Raw genomic sequence first — 14116 nt, forward strand, 5'->3', positions numbered from 1 at the left:
AGAACTTGTTCCAAACTTTGCAGCTGACAGCTGCAAAGTCTCTGGATACTCTACCCTGTCAAATTACTCATCACTAATATTGAAAACCTGAAAACCTATAGGCAGGACAACAGTGAAAAAGAAAGGTTGAAGCTCAACTCATTCAAGCACCCTATGGTTCAAAAAGAAAGCAAACAAACATTGTGGAAGAATGAGTGAAAGATGTATTTAAGATTTTTAGATTCTTATTTTCTTTATGAAATAGGTAGCTGCAGGGAAGTATATTGCTAATATTGCATTTACTTTGGATGCCCTACTGTGTTTGGTTCAATTACCATGCTAAAGGCTAAACTCAATAATTTTAGAAGCAATATTTCTACACAAATATGCATTCAATCAATATATAGTTATTGTATGAAAAGTGGTAAGAAATTGAGTTTTCCTGCACTTCTAGAATATCAAATGCATAATTACTATTTATAATAAGCTTTCAGTCACAGACTCTGTAATTCCTTAGTCCTGAACAATTGCATAATTACTAATTCAAATACATTAGCATTGGGAGTAGACATGGATGATTTCAAAAGGGATACTACTGATTTAATGAGGTCTCTGTACATTTCCAAAATTATACAAATTCTGTTTAACAGCCAGCCACTGAAGCTTTTGGATATTTGAACCAATAAGTCAACCAACTGCCAACCAAAAGAATCATTAGAAATTAAAACAAACAGAAACGGGAATTAAATTGCATTTTTCACAATGTGAAGCTACCAAAACTCTATTTCCTGACTAGTTTCCAACAGTCTGTCTAGCTTTACTGGAGAGTAGCTGCTGCTGGAACTACTGAATACCTAAAGCTGCCATTTGGGACAGTGCTTTTGTATTTTGAATTTTTGTGGCATTGTGATTATGCTAAGATAAATATGACAATAGACCATGGACACAGAAGGGCTATTCTGAATTCATTGCCCTTCTCTTGCATTCACCTCCTCTTTTTTTCTGTGTGTGATAGACAGCAAATTATCAGATTCTGAGATTGTGGAGCTGGTATTTTGCCAAAAGTAAATAGTTGTCAGGTCTGTCTAGAAAAGAATTTGTAAAATTTTTTAATACTTGCATTTTTTTTTCTTGAAGGTATCTTTATTCTACAAAGGTCCCTGCATTAAAAGCTGCCTTTGATTTCAGTGGGAGACAGACTAGCTCAAGCAGTAGTTTTCATGTTGGCGGTCATTACATCAAATAAGGATGAAAGGATATGTCAGTCAGAGACACCACAAAATCCTTAAATTCGTAGGCCCCCGAGTAATCCTGCTGTGCTACTGACAATTACTATACACAGAGGAGGAAAGGGGAAGAAAGATTTTAATGTAAAAAGATTTAGACTACCTAAGTTATAACATGGTAGCTGCAGATCTATCACACAGTACCCAATTGTATATCAGCACTTCCCATGGTGGGCATCCATCAGTTTTAATGGGATTTTTTAGTGCTTATAGTGTACATGTGAACATCTGCACATGTTCATGAATTTCTCACACATCTCCATCCAACAAACTGCTCTTGAAATTAGGTAGATGTTGGCTTCATCAATATGTTCACTGGATAAAATAAATTAAATTCTTATCATCAAAACAGGACACCTGAGCCTGAACTACAGGTGAGTGGGGTCATCTTTGTCACTTCCTAAGAAGTGGAGAATGGCGAGAGCTAAATCACCACATTTGTGGACTTCCAGCCAACAGACCTTCTAAAGATCAGGCTGAGTGCTATGAACTGAGTTAGTGTCCTCAGATTGCTGAGCCCTGCCTAGAACAAGCAGAGGTAATATGGGAGGCAAGAACTACCTACAACTTTCTTTAGCATTCCAAAGAGGAATTATGCCATATTAATCCCCAAATGGTAAGCCTACAACCGGCTATTTTGCCACTTGAGCTCCTACTGCAGAGGGCTGAGTGCAGCTGACACTGTCAGACGGGAGCACCTCTCCTAAATTCTCCCAGCCCATCCTCAAAAATCAACTCAGCTGTGCTGAGAGACCTCTCAACACTTTCACAGCTACTTCTGGGGACAACTGACCCCTACAGACAACCACAGAGAGCCCTATAATGAAAAAGGATGAACATCAGAGTGCAGACCAATGTGGTTCCTCCAAGCCAGAGCATTCTGCTTCCATGAAGTATGCATATAACACTTCTCCACTAGAGAATGAAAAAATAAAATAAAAATTAGTGAAAGGTTCACCTGAGATACTTTCTCAGATAGGAAATGTATTTCTTTACAAGCTTTGATTTCTGCTGCTTGAATTCTGTGTGAAAAAAGAACATTTTCCTACTTATACAATCTGCCCTCTTTTCCCCACTTTTATTCCAGTAGCATTTCAGCCTTCTGGCTGCAAGGAACAGATGTCAATGTTCCTGTGTAGTCTTTCCCTGTTCCTACCTATCTTTGCTCTATTGCAAAATCTCCCAGGATGCCCAGGGTAAGTGACACATTTTAGAAAATCATTAGCCTTTTAATCCTACAGGACCTCTTTTTCTTCAAATTCAGACCTCTGAATCTTTTTAACTTTAAGGGAAAGACCACTTCTTTTTCCTCCTTTAGACCCTCACGTAAATCAGATTTTCTGTGAATTCAGTTTTACACAACAAACTATGTCCCAAAGATGATGTTGACCTGCTTCAACACCTGCCATGAATTACCTTTGTGGACAGTGCTCCCCGCATTTTGAGGGGAAATTCTGCTTTACAAGGGTGTTAAAGAGTGTACACTTGTAGGTAATTGCGTACAGCAGCTACTTCCACAAAATTTGAGGGCTTTAGAAAGGAAACAGAAAATGGATAGGATAGGATAGGATAGGATAGGATAGGATAGGATAGGATAGGATAGGATAGGATAGGATGAGCTTGACTGTCTGTAGATCAAGGAAAAAAAGGGAATGGGAAAATAAAGATATAATACTTGATATTTGTGATTCCTGTAGCCAAAATCAGGATGGATAGTCTCTGTGATGTCTGACAGTACGATGCAACATGCAATGTTCTGGATCATGGAATGTTCTGGATCATGGAATTTTTGATGCAGAAAGGTGAGGAAGAGTAGGGAAGTAACTCCAAAGAAGAAGGAATATGCAGTCCAGGTTTTAGGCCGCCAGACCCCTGTGCAGGTGGCTTGCTGTGTGTATGCTGTAAGTGAAGCTTTTCCCAGACCTCACAAATTCCACTGGAGTTTGAGGAGGCCTGGGTGTCTTAAATACAACAATGCTCCAACACATAAACAATCAAGCGGGATGAAAGACAACCTGATACACTTAGATAATCACTTTTTCAAACTCTGAGAACTGTAACTGCCTCTCCACCCTTGTCCAGAAGCAGCTCCTCATTTACCCATTCAAACTTTGCCCTGTCTGTCTGTAGATTCTCACACGAATTCCTGTCTAACTAATCATATGAGCATCATGTTGCTAGACTGAGCCCTGAATTTTCATTAAAGCCTGTCATCTGTATGCAGTCTTCTTCTAATCTGTGCATCTTTTCTATCAGTCAGCTCCATTTCCCCCCAAGCCTTTGTTAAGGTTTTTAAATATCACTATGATTCAGATATCAAGATAGGCATGCATGGTAGTGACTGAGAACAGAATGTGAGTGTCTCTCAAAGTTTATTTTGACAGTCTTAACTGGTACTCACAGTCCTGGCAAAACTGACATAATGAAAACATAGCCAGCGAGAGCATTTTATCAACAAATCTAGAAGCAGGATGTTATTTGTAATATATGTGAGAGGGCTGTATTGCAGATGTTGATGTTTTCTAAATCTCAGTGCATAGCTGCAGATGCCTTCTGACTACAGACATTTATCTTTCTGCATGTGTGCATGGGAATGGGGAGAAGAAGCAGTTATTACAGCTCTGAAGAGTACTAAGAGTTTTATAACCCTTTTAGTCAGATGAGCTACACCTATTGTGACAGCCATTTTGAAAGAAAAATAAGATAAAGTTGTTTTTGTTTGGTTTTTTTTTTATTCATAGGGCTAACAATTTGCCTATATGTCTACCAATCTCTGATAATTTATTTCATAATGAGAAATTCCCAGTCATAAAATAAAGTCATTAAACCACCAAATAAATAAATAACATATAGTGAAAATAATATATATTAATTCCTGTCCTGAATAATTTACATTGAATGTTTTTAAATGCCCATTTTCTAAAATTTTGTTTGCTATATTGAAGAGTTTTATTCTCAATTCAGAATGCAATTGAGGGTGTACATAAACATATAATTTAGTTCCATGAATTCAGAGGTACTGAAAGCCTGATCTGAAATCTATTGAAGTTAATTAAACCTTTTCTATCTTCACTTAGAAATTAAAACAATTTTGTACACTAAGTAATTAGTTAGAGTATTTAAAAACAAAATTTGAAACTAGTGTTATTAATTAAATTGAGGCTTTGAAATCAGTTAAAAATATTTAACTCCAACTGCAATTAATGCAGAAACTTAAAACAGAGTTTCTCGTCAACTCAAGTATGAGAAAATGCTTATGAGCTGGTTTTCATAATAGAATCCTTTCTCTGTATTTACTAATTATTTTTGTTATATTGTTCTTCAGGAATGAAGAAAATATCTCTCATGGTATTTTCTTCAAACATTGTTAACAGGTAGAAAAGAAAAAATCAATCAAACAAAATGACACAAATAACAGAAGGAAGAAAAAAAACCCAAACCATGGGGGTCATCCCAATGTATTACTGGGATGTGTTTTTCTAACTCCTTCATGAGTAGTGCTATGGGTTGCTGTAGTCCTAAGGGTTTCTGTTGATATTTAATTATTTTTATTCTTTTTTTTGCTATGGATTCTATACTTTGCTCAGGTGCACAGGATCGTGGCCATCAGAAGTGCCTCTGAATTTTCAACATTAGATTTGCGTTCTGCTGCCGTAGGGGAATCAGATCCAGCAATATTAGCATCCCTTGCCTGCATCCCTCTTCCTCCATAGGAAAACAGAGTTGGGAGGGGCACTCTTTGCTGGCTTAAGAACAGGCTGGATGGCCAGGCCCAGAGTGTGATGGTGAATGGTCCTGCACTCATTTGGTGCCTGGTCACTAGTGGTGTTCCTCAGGGCTCAGTGTTAGAATCAGTCCTGTTTATTGTCTTTATAGATGATCTGGGTGACGAGGGGATCAAAGACACCCCCACTAAGTACACAGGCAACATTAATTTGTGTGCGACTGTCAATCTGCTGGAAGGTAGGAAGGCTCTGCAGAGGAATCTGGAAAAGCTGAACCAAGGGGCTGAGACCAAGAATATGAGTTTCAACAAGAGCAAATACCGGGTCCTACACTTTGGACAAAACAACCCCATACACCACTATAGGCTGGGGCAGAGTGGCTGGAAAGCTGCCCAGCAGAAAAGGACGTCAGGGTGCTGAACATGAGCCATCAGTGTGCTCAGGTGATGAAGAAGTCCAATGGCATCCCGGCCTGGGTCAGAAATAGTGTGGCCAAAAGGACCAGAATAGTGATTATCTCCCTGCATGCACCCCTGGTGAGGCTATACCTTGAATGTTGTGTCCAGTTTTGGGCCTCTTAATTCAGGAAGGACACTACGGTGCTGGGGTGTGTCCAGAGCAAGGCAAAGGAGATGGTGAAGTGTTTGGAGCACAAGTCCTGTGAGGAGCAGCTGAAGGAGCTGGGCTTGTTTAGTGGGGAGAAAAGGAGATCTTCAAGGAAGGCCTTATTGCTTTCTGCAAGTTCCTGAAAGGTTGTAGCCAGGTGGGGGTCAGTCTCTTCTGCCAGGCAACAGCAACAGGACCAGAGGACTAATCCTCAAGGTGTGCTAGGGGAGGTTTATGTTGAACATTAGGAGGAATTTCTTCACAGAAAGGGTGATTAAACATTGAAATAGGCTGCCCAGAGAGGTGGTGGAGTCCCCATCCCTGGAGGTATTTAAGGAAAGACTTAGCGCCATAATCTAGTTGACATGATGTTCAGTAAAATGTTGGACTCAATGATCTCTGGTCCTTTCCAGACTAATTGATTCTGTGATCCCCTAAAAACCAAACACAGAGACCAGCAGAGACAAAAATGACCTTTTAACTGGAGACTTCTGTCCTTGACAACAGATTAGCAAGATAGACAACAGAGAGCAAGACCATGCAAGCTTTTGCTAGTATGTATAGATTCAACTGACTCCCTTCAACCTGGACTGTGATGGAATCAGTCTTACCTGGTTGAACAATTTTTATCACTTGGAGTTTTATTTGTGTGTCCTTGAAGTGTTACATTTCTCTGTCGTGCTTACATGTTACTTCTTTTAAGTCCAGCGCTCACCAGCTGCTGCAGGATGCCAGTGTCTTCTATCCTAGATGTGTGATCAGCCCAGTGCAGCCTTTTTTATAATGATCATGGCTACAGTCCCTGGAACATAACTGTGCTCTGAAACTTTTTTATTGAAAATTTTATCCTGCCATCTGATGCACAATATGGTCCACAGATGGTGCAGATGACATTTGTCTAGGAGTCATGTATGTCGTCACTAGCCCATGTCTTCAAACCATTCAGCAAATTGGATAACAGAACTGCTTCATAGACTTTTAATGTGACCTACCAATTAATGTTGAGCTGCTGTTTGACCTCAGAGTAGCCTGCATCCACAGCCTCATGGTGCAGTACAAAAAGCAGTACTTTTTCTTGAAATTTTTAGAATAAAAACAGAATTGTAGAAGAATGGAGGATGTATTACTGATTTCTTCTAAAGTTTTTTTTTTTAAGTCTAGTTTCCATTGTTCTAAACTGGAAGCATTCCAGTTGCTGACACGTGTCTGTTAAGAGTCAATACTTCTCAGTTTATAGTTCACTTATGTTTCTTATTTATTGCTATAAATAGCTATGTTGCTCATGGAAGGGCCAGACTTTGATCACAGCAGGCAGCAGGGAGTTAAATGTCTTATGAATCTGAGTGTACAGATAAACAAGTAATCTGATGCTCACAGGAGATCTGCTGATATATAACAACTATATGAGACTAAGCTTGTAGAGTTTGTCACTCACATTCCTATTGTTCAGGACAACTAAGAATAAAAAGGGTAAATTTAAAACAAAACAAAACAAAAAAAAAAAACACCACATCTGCTAACTGATCAGATTTCCCCTCTTTTCTTTGTATATGGAGAAAACTCAGAATGTAAATGGAAATTTCATCTCAACAGCAGCTTTTCTTTTTTGTTCCACAGAATCACAGAATGGTTTATATTACCCCACTGAGGGGAGTTATTCCTTTTTATTTGGTTTTTATTTTGTTTTAAATTTAAAAACATGTAAAAGAGTAAAAGAGAGTTCAAATTATGTTGTACTAATGCATTACTGCTATAGAGGGTACATTTTCCCTCCAGATCTACTGTAAATTATACAGTACTAGGCTTTTAACTTTCTCATATGGAGAATTTCTTCTGAGTAGATGTGTTGTCTTCTTCTGGACTATATATATCTCCTTTGTGGGTTTTTTTTTTCTCTGTTTATAATCTATTTGTGGATAATCAGAGCTGATTGCTGTTTTAGGTGATGACAGAATTAAATCACATACTTCTTACATCATACTTTTCCTTTTGCAATATTTTCTGGTTTAATATTCCTTTCTTTTAGAAAAAATTAAATACTAAATTACAACGTGAACATATGTTTCCAGTGAGTTTCCCAGGTGTTTAGCCTCAGTGACTACAGTTAATTTGAACCCAGAAATATAGATGAATAATTCAACTGAAATTATTCCTTTTGATGTGTTTTGCCTATAAAACACCTTATCTTTTATTCAATGGATTTCCTCCTCATTTGTCTGCATTTATTACCTTGCAGTGAAGCTCTTGTTTTTTGTTTTCTTCTCAGAGAATGTAGAATAATTCAATGTATTTTATTAAACAGACTTAATGAGTATACGGGGTTAATTAAGTTTGTAATGTTTTTCATACCTGGTTAGTTACTTTGAAAGGTAATATGTTGCTTCCAGTTCTTTCCTTGGATATGACTGTGGAATAGTCTTAACAGCCTGTATGTGTCTCTCAGATGTTGACATCAGGTTGTTTACTGTCTTGTCCACACTGGTAAATAATGCTAGTGCTAGTAATGCCCAGTGTAAGCCTATTTCCAGTCTAACAATGGATCGTTTTTCCATCATCTTAGAGCTTTTTCTCCTAAAGAACACATTATCCACATCATTCCTCATCGTAATCATGACTCCCTGAAGGCTACATAGAAAGTTCACAGTATGGTGTCTTGAAACCCCAGAGGAAATATAGGTACTAGTAGGAGTGGGGAGCTTGGATAGAAACATTTTAGTCACTTTCTATTCTCTGGAAAACTTAAAGGGAGTTTTCAGAAAAAAAGAAGAAACAAGATACTTCCTAAAATGTAAGTTAAATCATTAACCGTGCAGAAACCACATTGAGCTCTTTCTCCTTCTGTGGTTGCACAAACAACATTACAAACTATCCTCTGCATTCTTCTCTCCATTAAATATTGCTATTAATAGTGAGTCTGTTTCTTATAAGTAGTTAATTAAAGTGTTTGTAAACAACATTTCCCTTTCCCTTTCTTTCTTATACATTCTCCAAGGATCAAAATCAGCAGTGAGTAAAGGACTTCCAAATACAAATATTTCAAATTAATTTAAACTCTTTCTCTAAGTATGTAACAAGTCTGTTTTTCTCCCTAGTGATTTATTAATTTTAAATATCTCTGTATATAGTTGTTTCCTTCTAATTTTAAAATACCCTCAGAGGCTGTGCCAGAAATTTACAGCACAAATAGAATGTGTTAGAGAGGAACTGTACTGTTAACTGTAAAAGATCACAGGTCATCTACATACATTTAACAAATAAATTTCAGATGCTCTGTATGTGTCAAGAAAAAGCCAGAGCTTAATCACTTAATGGCATGTCTATGTAGACATAAGCAAAGGTCTAGCTGATCCTGCTTTAGGGTATTTTGACTGACTCTCTCTGCCAAAATTCTTTAAATGTTATTTTCTAAGCTTTCCTTTCAGAGCAAGGATTAAGTTTTAAAACTAAAAATACAGCATAGCTGTTCAAAAGTCACAGTCACTGTAGTACTAACTCAGCTTTGTCACAAATTACTGTTGATTTGTTTCTATTTAACTTGTTAATATTACATTAAACAATATAAATGGATTATACCTATTTTTCGAATAATACAACTTCAGGTCTCAAGTTCAATACTATATTTTTGCTCCAGAAACCAAGAAAAATTGCAGCCTTGGAAAATGAAACTCTTGTTTCATAAGACAGCGCAATACTGAAACCTAATCCTTCACAGATTTGCATCTGGTTTTCTCTAAGCCATCTTCCTACATTCCATGTGACAAACCTACAGAACAAAAGATAGCACATCTGGAACTAAGCTTGTGATGGTTGACTATGGAATAGACTTTATGTATCAGCCAGTTTTACATCAAGTTAAGAGAGGTTCCTTGCTTCAGAGAGGGGAGGAGTCCTTAAATTTAAATAAACTGAAATTATGTTTACTTATAATTGAACATTAATTATATTTCCTAGGTCTCAACAGACTTTCTAAATGGATTGGAGAGAGAGTTTTTTTCCCAATCATATTTTTGACATCAAGATTTTCAGAGAAGGCTGATACAGTATACATTTAAGCAACCTTCAAGGCTTAGGCAATTCAAATGAGGAAAATTTCAAATGTCTCATCAAGCCACTTTACCAATTCTTTCATTGAAAGAAGATGATAAAAATCCTGACTCATTTGAGTTTCATTTTTAAGGCAGGTTTCAAAACTATGATTATAGTTTACTGTCATTGCATAATATTTCTAGAGGTTTAGTGATTTGATTTGTGTCTTATTGGGTAAGACTGCTGCATTTTTATATTTATTGACAATTTGGGGTGGTGGTGGTTTTTTATCACCCCCTCTGTTTGCAGATTCAATATCTGAAGGTTTCTGCAGGGCTTTTGCAGAGGTAGTTTTGAAGGACAGGGGGATTGTGGGGTGGCTTTTCCATGTGGTTGAGTTTTGGTTTATTAGGGTGTTTTGTTTGTTTTCTATAAATAATGGATACGATTTTTAACACTTTCACCCCTGAAAAGACTTTTTCTGTGATTTTAATCTTCTCTTTTGGAGAGAAGTAGATTCACATGAACAAAAATTAATTATATAAATAAAAAATTAAACACCAGTTTGTTTTTGGTATGATGCAGGTCCATTTTTTTAAATGATTTTTTGAGAGAAAGATCCCAGAAAGTTGCATTACTAGTAGAAATAAGAGGGACAGTTTTATTAGGGTAACTCTTATTTGCACTGACTGCCAAAAAATGCTTAATGCCTTGTAGATTTTTATGTTAAAAGATTGCAGTTTAGGAAATGCTGCTACTGAAATGAACTACTCTCAGATCCAAGAAAGGCATTAAAATTTTATTTCCTGTAGGTTGTGTCACAGTGGTCAGTAAATGTTGATACGCTTACCTCACATGACTGTTACAACAAGAATTAAAGGGGTTTTATTGGGCCTGTTCTGACAGCTGGTACATCCCTGAAAATATCCCCTTAAATGAGTCCAGAAAACCTAATCACCCCTGAATGATAAAGGTGCATGATGAAGGCTTCTCTTTCCCTAGTGTGTTTAATCCTTTGTTCTGTCTTTTCCTCTTCATCAGGAATAGAGTTAAAACTAAAGCATGCGTTCAGTCTTACACTGTTGAAAGACATGGAGCCCCAGAAGAGTGCCTGGTTTAACAATTTGGATATTTTTCTCTCCTTTCTGCTTATCTTGTGTACACACACAAACCAACGTGAGATATCCAAGCATGAAATGATCTACAGCTCTGAACTGTAACATTTAATTCACTGGCTTGGGTGGGAGTGAGGCCTTGCTTCCAGGTGAACAAACAGTGTGTTCATTTTACATTCTGTGGTAGGTCATAAAATGTTGCAACAGTCCTAGAAGCCAAGATCTGAGCTGCACAATTTGCTGTTCACATGCAGTATATAGGTACTAGGTTTGATTCTTTTGTGAGTAGATTAGAACAAGGATTAATGCTTGATCAATTCAAACATATACTCCTGATTTTCAGTATAGAAAAAGCCCAAAAAAAAACATCAGGGAAAAAAAATACAGGAAAAAAATACAACTGATAAAAAAAAAATACAACAGAAAAAAAATACAACTGATAGGAATGCTAATTTCTGTTCTGTTCTACTAAGAACCATACAAATGCTGAGGCTTCAGAAGGGTTAGCAGACTTCTCCAATCCTCTGTGACATCTTCAGTCACAATTCCTATCTAAAAATTACCCTTTCGGGAAAGGAAAACAAAGTAGACCTGTTCAATAGTAAAGTCAAGGGGCTCAGATATTTAGGGAGGCCTGATCAGGCCTCAGTCAGGTCAACTCCCTATTTGTCTGCTGTGTCCATCTTCTACAGAGGGCACTGTGAGAGCAGAAGAGTAAAGTGTGGGCTGCATTGCAAAGACATTTTTGTCTCTTTCATAGGGATATAAATCCAGCTCCATGTTTTTGTTTCATGTTGCAGAGAAAGAAGCATTCTCATTTTGATGAGTGACACAGAACTGCATATGCCCTTTTTTTTTATGGTATCTATATCAGTTTAAGATTACACATTAGCATGTGTTGTCATTGAATTTTCTTCAATATCTCTAATTTATCCTTAAAATATGATATGGCTCAGTTGCCATAGGTTTGGGAATATATTTTTCCCAGTGAGCTAGGGTGGGTTAAAAACTATTGTTGGTGAACCCTGCTTGTGACCTAAACTGACACTCACAGCAGGAAATATTTGGGATATAATAACTGTCTCAGCAGGACACATGGTCTGGGGCACAAACAGCGGTGCTGAATCACATTGAAGTAACTTAACAAAACTGCAGGGACAAGCAGGAAATCAGAACATTTTTTCCCCCTTCTGAGATTCATTGCAAAAATTCTGTAACTGAAACTTATGACCTAGCGGGGTAGAACAGGGAGTTTACAACAGCTCTTTTTCAAACAGGAAGTACTTTAATTTCATAAGTGGCAGCACTATGGTTTTCATTGTTGAGGATGAAAGCAGTGTCAGCATTTCTACATTGCAGTAACCCTGACCATAACTTTGTTAGGAAAAGAAGCTGTAAGACTGCTTGCAATGGCAATCATGCAGAGAGACTCTGCAGGAAAACTTCTGGACTTACTCCAGTCATTACACATTTGGAAAGAGCTTCACACAAAGGTATTTTGTGCATGAATAGTCCAGAGGAATAGGTTTCTGGACCAACTGGTGTGTAGCTAATTTTAAAAAGTCAGTTTACCATAACAATTATTTTATGGGCTGTAGAGCAGATCTCATTAAAGTAGGAAGAGAATAATAAATTAAAGAAGAAGCAAGCATTAATACGTCTAATGCTGCCTCTACTTAATAGGAACATTACAAATGGTAATGAGAACACAGTTCATCTTTGTAGGGGATGGTGGTAAATATGGTAAAAATAGACAAGTTTTATATTATCAAGCACAATTTTCTCATGTCATTTCTTCTGTTCTTTTTTAAGCATACTACGTAGCAGCTTTTTTGTATTATATCCTTGTATTACTATTCTGATTACTTTTTCTGATCATTTTTTATCGTATTATTTTCTCCTTTTTAAAAAAGCCTATGTGTAAGTTAGCTATAGTTTTGCCTCTGCTGGAGTTAGGAACATTTCATTCCTATGTTTTCCTTTTTCTCATCTACCTTGTTTTGGTTGTTTTTTCCTTTTTCTTTAAGTCTCCAAACACCTGGTCTCATCTGCTTGTGTAGAGCACATACATGTGCATGTGTGTTGGTACACTCCCACACTGCCTAAGCCAATGGATGAAAAGGCAATAAACCCCAAAAATTACACATAGGAGGTTTTTTCTGTGAACCTGAATACACACTTTTCTCCAGTTAGGCTCATAAAGTGGAACCAGTGTCAATACATACTGTAATAATAGGTAAAAATTTAGGGTTCACTCCAATAGAATGTAAATGTAGACTGAAGATCATGTGTATCTATTTCCATGTAGCAAATAACTGAATACATCCTTTTTCCCCTAATAAATATATTTCTATAAATTTTTCTATATACACAATGCTGATTATTTAAAATATTAAAGTTTACCTGCTTTGCGCTTTGGTTTTATTTGTTAAATTCATTAAATTTCATTCACTTTTACTTTAAAAAAATGTTAATTTTATATATCATTGTATATAGAAGCCAAAGATTTTTTATGGTGCTTTGTTATTCAAGTTTATTCTTCCAACTTCCACAGTAAGTATCAAAGAATGACAATAGTAGTCAGCAGGAGTTTTCCCATTGACTTCAATAAAATCATACTTAGATTTGAGCTGAGTACATTTGAAAATCTCAACAACTACTGAGCGATTCTGAGAAAAACCACAGGGGTGCCTAAAATTCAACATTTGCCATCCAAAAGGGAGAAAACTCTCCTGGAATTTTTTTAGTAATGATAATAATAACTATTTCTTTCATACTGCTTTTTGGTCAGTCTTGGATCTCACTGCAAAGGAGATTGATACCATACTTCCCACTTCATGGACAGAGAGATGGAGGTAAAGTGAGGGGCATGTCTTGTTCACCTCAGCATTTGTGCAGGAATTCAGTGCTGTTTGAAGTCCAAGGGGATTTAGGAGAGTTGCGCTCAAACAAAATCAAAACACTGCTTGGGGAAGCAATCACATGAATCTTGAAACACACTTAAAACAAGGAAATGGCGTCATGGATTTGTGTAAGTGAAGTGAGTTCCGCAATCATAATAGAACCACTTCCAGTGCCAAGCCTTGGAGCTCAGGCTCAGCAGCAAAGGCTCCTCCATCTGCACTGGCTGCTGCAGGACCTCACAGCAGTGACTGAGGTGAACACTTCTGACTCTTCACAGACTGGTGGTAAAAACAACAGAAGTTCTTAACAAGTCCTAAAGTTTGTCTAGTTTTCACTTGAGTTCATACGGGTTTCAGGCACTCTTGGTTTGCTCACGCTTAAGTAGAAAAGTTCAAAAGCAAAAATATGCTGTTCAAGTTGAAATGAAACAGCATCATAGTTTTCATGGTTAGGTTGAGGGCAGTGTCAGATCACT

This window comes from Agelaius tricolor, unplaced genomic scaffold, assembly GCF_023055355.1.
Source record: "Agelaius tricolor isolate 1412-34295 unplaced genomic scaffold, bAgeTri1.0.p SCAF_7, whole genome shotgun sequence".
Lineage (NCBI taxonomy): Eukaryota > Metazoa > Chordata > Aves > Passeriformes > Icteridae > Agelaius > Agelaius tricolor.